Below are 6,111 nucleotides of genomic sequence, written 5' to 3' on the forward strand. Positions count from 1 at the left end.
GTTATTCTTGTATTAAACCTTGAAGTACAGTAATCCCAAGGGACAAAGACAATTCTATTCTCTCACCTTTCTCCCTACTTCCTAGAGAAGCTGCTTGCTCTAACAAGTCTTTTGTGGTGGATCCAAAAAATTGTCTTTTGGAAAAAAGAATGAACATTGGAGGATCTGCGAGGTAAGGTAAGTGAGGGCGGAGTGTGGGCTTAGCCAGACTCTTGGCTAACTCTGCCTCTTTTTGGCTGCCTTTTAATGTGTCATGATTTAATGTAGAGAGAATTCAAATCAGGAATCTTTTTTGTATATTTCTCCAGTAGCCAAGTAGTTAATGTTGTTGGCTTTGAGGCTTAAGCTTTCAATTAGTGAAGCTTTAAAAGCTCTGAGGTCTGATGAGATGAATAGGAAATGACTGCGGCCTCTCCCTGTTACTGGTATAGCTTGTAGCCAAGCTGTAACCGGATGCTTCTGTGTCATTCCCTTTCGCAAAGATGTCTCTTCAGACAGAACTCTAGGAAAGTTTCTTTTTTGACAAAGATCTCCATAGAGACTTCTGAGATGCCTAATTCTAAAGCCCTGTCTTAGGTTACTCATGGACAGGTTTGCTGGCTTGGGATCAAGAGTACAGGGTGACAGACTGGGGATAGGATGCTGTGTTGATGATTTCCATGTCCCCCTGCACTCTCTCCTTGCCAATTTCTACCTATCTGATCCATCACTTCACATAATGAAGTGATCTCCCATAGGCAGCTTCCAGTGAAGGTATAGGATCATAGATCGTGAGCTACAAGGAACCTTAAAGGTTATCTGTTTCACCCTCTTGCATCTTACAGCTATGGAAACTGAGGATCAGAGAGCTCTCTCTTCTTACAAGTAACTTTTATTTTAAAAAATAGCCCATGTTGCATCTGTTCTGTTGTCTTGCCTTTTTTAAGTTTGCTAAAGTTAATATACAATTGGGGTTTGTACTAAGAAGGCTCCTGGATTCTGAGTTCCAGGGAGGCACCAATTTGACTTCAAACAACAGTCAAGTAATTGGACTGTTTTTCCTCATCAATCCTTGGCGTTCCAAGTAAGACTAGCAGAGAAAGCCCTTCTCTGTGTGGTGCACATACATAGCATTCTCTCTAGGTACATCCCATATGTTAGACAAATAACACACAGGAGGCACTGGAGGTTTGGACTCCAGCCTCTAACAGGTTCATTCTTGATCTGGTCAGACAGGAAAGATGGCTTCAAAGGGGTTAATAATAAGCTTTATTCTAGTCTAGTCTTCTCTAACACAGCATTGCTGATAACAGAAGCACCACAAACTCCTATAGCATTCCCTAATCACCCTTCTTGCAGGGGCCGGCAAGAAGGGGGGGCAACTACCCCTACATCTCAATGGGGTCAATCGAGACAGGCACAACTTGTGCATTCAACCCTAAAGGGTTCCCCTAAATTCCCTTAAACTTCAATGGGGGCCAGTTGAGTCAAACCCAGATTCCCCTCTCCCAAGCCTTGATGGGGCTGATCAAGGCACACAGAATTCCAGCTTGTGCATTCAACCATAAAGTTTCCCCAACTCGCTGGGGAACTGACCACCTATTTTATAGGACATCAGACAAAGAAGGCATATTGCCAGCAATATATAGCCAATATAGCCTCACAAGTTTACATCACCTCATCCCTATATCTCACTGTGCAGTCCCAGTGGATGTTTACAGTTTCAGCACACATGTTTATATTATTTATCCTTACATAATGCTTCACAAGCATGGTAAAGATGTTTTGAACCATGAGCCTGGGAACTCATATCTAATACCTGGGAAACAGAGATTGTTATGGCCATGGATCCTAGGAAACTGAGGTTGTTATGCCCAAAGATCCTGGGAAACAACTCTAAGAAATGATAACAAAAATCCACTTTACACACACTAAAATCTACTTTACTGACAATAAAATCCACCTTACTAACACCATACCACCATCCTATCAAAGCTGGCTTAGCTGGTGCCTCTTGGAAGGGCTACCAGTGACTACAGATCATCTCTATAGATCAAAGGTCCATCTATGCAATGGTGACAAATACTCTAAGCACCCAACAGAGAGGCTTCCCCACTGCTGAATGTTGTCTCCCCATTATCCATTCCCCCATTCATTCTCTGGGCCATTCTCCAGAGTAAGAGAACTATTGGAGTGCCTTAGGTAAAGCGCCTTTGTTGTACCATCCTTGAAGGCAGTAGACTTCTTTCTTGCAGCGATTTGATGTCTCACTTTATAGCTTTTCCCCCAAAATGTTTTATTTCACTTTTTAAATTTTTACTTAAAAATTCCTTTTTCATTTTACTTTTTTAAAACATTAAACATTTTAACATTAACAAACCTTTTAAAACATTTTTAAACATTTTTTTAAACAGTGATGTTACTTTCTAATCTCTCCTGCCATAAAATACTCCCTACCAGGAATTAGGCACAGTTAAACTAAACTAATCAACATATTGGCCACGTTTGATGATGTATGCTAGGGGTTCTTAATCTTTTTTGTGTCATGGGACCCTCTGGCAATCTGGTGAAGCCAATGGACCCCTTCTCAGAACAATTTTTTAAGATACACAAAATAAAATACATAGGCTTGCAAAGGAAATCAATTATATTGAAATACAGCTATCAGAATTTTTTTTAAAAGTTCACAGATCCCAGATTAAGAACCCCTAATGAATGCCTTATTCTGCCCCCATATTCTCCCACTTGTCTGACAAGAGGTGGAAGACATGCTTCACAATTAGCGTTCTGATCACAACTGGTCATTGTGCAGATTAGAATTTTGAAGTCTTCCAGTGTTTATATTATTGTGGTCATCATGTGAATTATTCTCCTGGATCTGCTTACATTGGTCTGTACTAGTTCATTTAAACCTTTCCAAGTTCCTTCGAATACTTCATATTCTTCATTTCTTCCAGCCAATACCATTTTATCCATAAACCACCATTTGTTCAGCCATTCCCCAATTGAAAGGCAGCTATTTTTCTTATACTTCTTTGCTACTATAAAAAAGTGCTGATATATACAAATGTGTGTGTCTATCTATCTGTCTATCATCTATCTATCTATCCATCTATCTATCTATTTCAAAATATGGGCTATTTCCCTCTGTCTCAGGCCTCCTTAGGATGTATGCTTAGTAGTGGAGTCCCTGCACCATTGGCCTTTATCTTTTTGGTTTACCTCTTGACCAAGCCTGATCTATCCTGGTGTATATTTCCAGCATTTGTTTCCTCTTTCCTTTCTACCTACTGTCCCATACATGCCAGACCAAAAGAGTTAGTTTTCTAATGCTGATTTCCAAGGGAAAAGAGAATACACGTGTAAACTAGTTCCTACCCAGGCAGGGTAAAGGAGGGACAGTATTATGCTTCCGTGAATGCAAAGGAAGATGTGACTCCTGTTTGGTAGAGAGAATGCTGAGTGAGATTCTGGGTACCTGACATAAGGAACTTACTTGAGTTCCTGTCCCTGGGTTCTTGTAACCTCAAAAGATCATAGTAGTTAAATCTGAAACAAGACAAACCAACTCACACATCAGCTTCATGGTACAGTGAAAATAGTACTGGATTTGGAATCAAGGACCCTGCTTTAATAAGCAAGGACCTTTTAGGTCCTTGATCCCAAATCCAGGGCTATTTTTGCTTCCAATTAAACTCTTCTAGAAGGTTAATGCTTAAAATGCTAAAACATGAGACACTTGGTGAAAATGTTGAATAGACAATTCACCTTCACCTGTGCACTGTCCAAACCATTCCCTTGGGGTCCGTATCTTCAGGCAAGGCAGACCAGAACTTGGGTTCGTCTTCCCGTCAGTGGTTATCTTCTCTGAAGAGCACTATCATGGCTGCAGGGAGTATTTGCCTTAGTGTGGCTAGTTCCAAATGGCAGATGTAGGAGCTTCCAACTCTTTGGACTCAGGAGGTTGCCTCCAAGACTAGACACGTCTGTCTCAGGATCACTATTTGGTCATCTATGCTCAGGGTGAGAAAAACAAAATGGAGACAGCCAGGGTCCTGAGGCCCAGGTGTATCAGTAAGGCAATCAAAACAATGTAGATGATAATTGTCAAAATGCCTGCGTAGTTCTGCATTGCAAAGTATAAGAGACTCTCCACATGGAAGGTAGAAGAAGTAAGCCATTTATTCAGATACCGGAGAACCCTATCCCACAAGCCATCTACCCAATCTATCAGAGCAGTAAAGCATTCAATACACAATATCACAACATGGAGCCTCGCCACCCCAAAACCTCTCTGACCCCCTGCTGGGGTCTTCCCAAAAACAAACTCACAGTACAGCTAAGTCAGTCTGTTCAGCCCTACCTATCATGACGGCGGCCATTAGCAGCCATGACTACTCGTGTTCTCTCTCTCTCTCTCTCTCTCTCCATTTCCAGTGACATAACTTCCTTTTCCTGTCAGGATGCTTCTCCCACCATGTAACTTGGGCTTCCTGTGACACAAGCAGGTCACATGGCCTATCAATAGGTGGGAAAGACCTTCAAATCTGAATGGCTACCACACCAGACTCAGGCTCATCCAGTCAACACACGTGGACAGCAGACCTAGTTATTGCCTAGGAGTTTGCAATAAAGATGGAGACACACAGAGAGAAAAACAAAGAGACCAACAGAGAGAGAAAGAGAGAGAAGAAAATGGTTCAATAGCTCCATGCCATATTTTTTTTTTTGGAGGGGTGGGAGGGCCAGGCAAATCAGGGTTAAGTGACTTGCCCAAGGTCACACAGCTAATAAGTGTCAAGTGTCTGAGGCTGGATTTGAACTCAGGTCCTCCTGACTCCAGGGCTGGTGCTCTATTCACTATTCCACCTAGCTGCCCCATGCCATATGTTTCGAGGAAAGGAAGAAGAGAGTAAAAAAGAAATTGTTTCTCTCTTTAAATTTTACTGAGTGAGCAGCTCTTCCTACATTAGCGACCAGTCCTCTTTGCAACCCCCTCCTCCTTCTGCCATCATAGAGAAAGCACCAAATCCCTGAGTGCTGAGTCAGGTCTTGTGGCCCAGAGCAGAAGTCACCCATGGGAGTCCAGCTCAGCTCCGGCGGTCAGTGCTCTATCCAAAGCAGAATGGGTTTGGGGCAACAGAGGCAGCCCTGATTGTACTCATATCAGTAAAACAGGGAGATAATATCACCTACCATAGCTGCTGAAAGGAGATAGTGTATATAAAGTGCTTTGCAAACCCTTTTAAGATGTTATGCAAATGTGAGCAAGTTTTCAGCACCTTTGCAAGCCTTAAAACACCTAGCGGCTCATGGTCCCCTTTGAGAATGAAGGTCAAACAACCATACCAGTAGCGACTGCTCGGTGATGCATTTCGAATGGATGAATGAAGAGGATTCCTGATTATGTGCTGAGTAGAGAACAAGGAAGTCAATTCCATAAAATAACAACAATCGCAAAAATAAGAGGGTTTTGTTTTTTTTCTATTATTTTACCCTCAGGATATAATCCCTTTCCCTGACTTGTTAAAAATTTTGATTGCTAATGTCCCTCGTGGTTTGAGATTGAGAGTGCTTCAAAATCTGGCTCTTGCATTCCAGCTGCACCTTTCCCCATACTCTCGGTTATCAACATTAAGAGTCACCAGGTAACCTACAACAGAAAAAGCTGTCCACCCTGCCTGCTCCTGGGCTAAGAGGATGATACATTTGAGCACTGGAGACGTAGCCAAATCTATTCCTCCTTATTAAGAACAAAGGAGGTGCATATTTTATCTACCCAGATAAACGAATATATTCTTAGATACAAAATCCACAATCCAGGTCAGCATATGAGCTCTAGGACAGTCATGAAAAGCCACAACTAGACCAAGTAACTTTTAAATTTCCAGGGCTCAGGTCCTGCCGAAGCCCTTCCATATAAAATCAGCCAAGCAAGGATTAAGACCAGTGCTGCTAAAATACAAAAATCCTTTCTTAATGAAATTGTCTTACGAATATGAAGCCTAATTCATCCTTCACAAGTCCAGAACAGATGCCACCTTTTTAAAAAAAGAGCCTTCCTGGTTCCTCTAGATTAACAGTAATGTCTCCCTCCTTTGAATTCTCATTTTACTTTGCTTGCACCATTCC

This window comes from Trichosurus vulpecula, chromosome 7 (assembly GCF_011100635.1).
Source record: "Trichosurus vulpecula isolate mTriVul1 chromosome 7, mTriVul1.pri, whole genome shotgun sequence".
In the NCBI taxonomy this organism is placed as follows: domain Eukaryota; kingdom Metazoa; phylum Chordata; class Mammalia; order Diprotodontia; family Phalangeridae; genus Trichosurus; species Trichosurus vulpecula.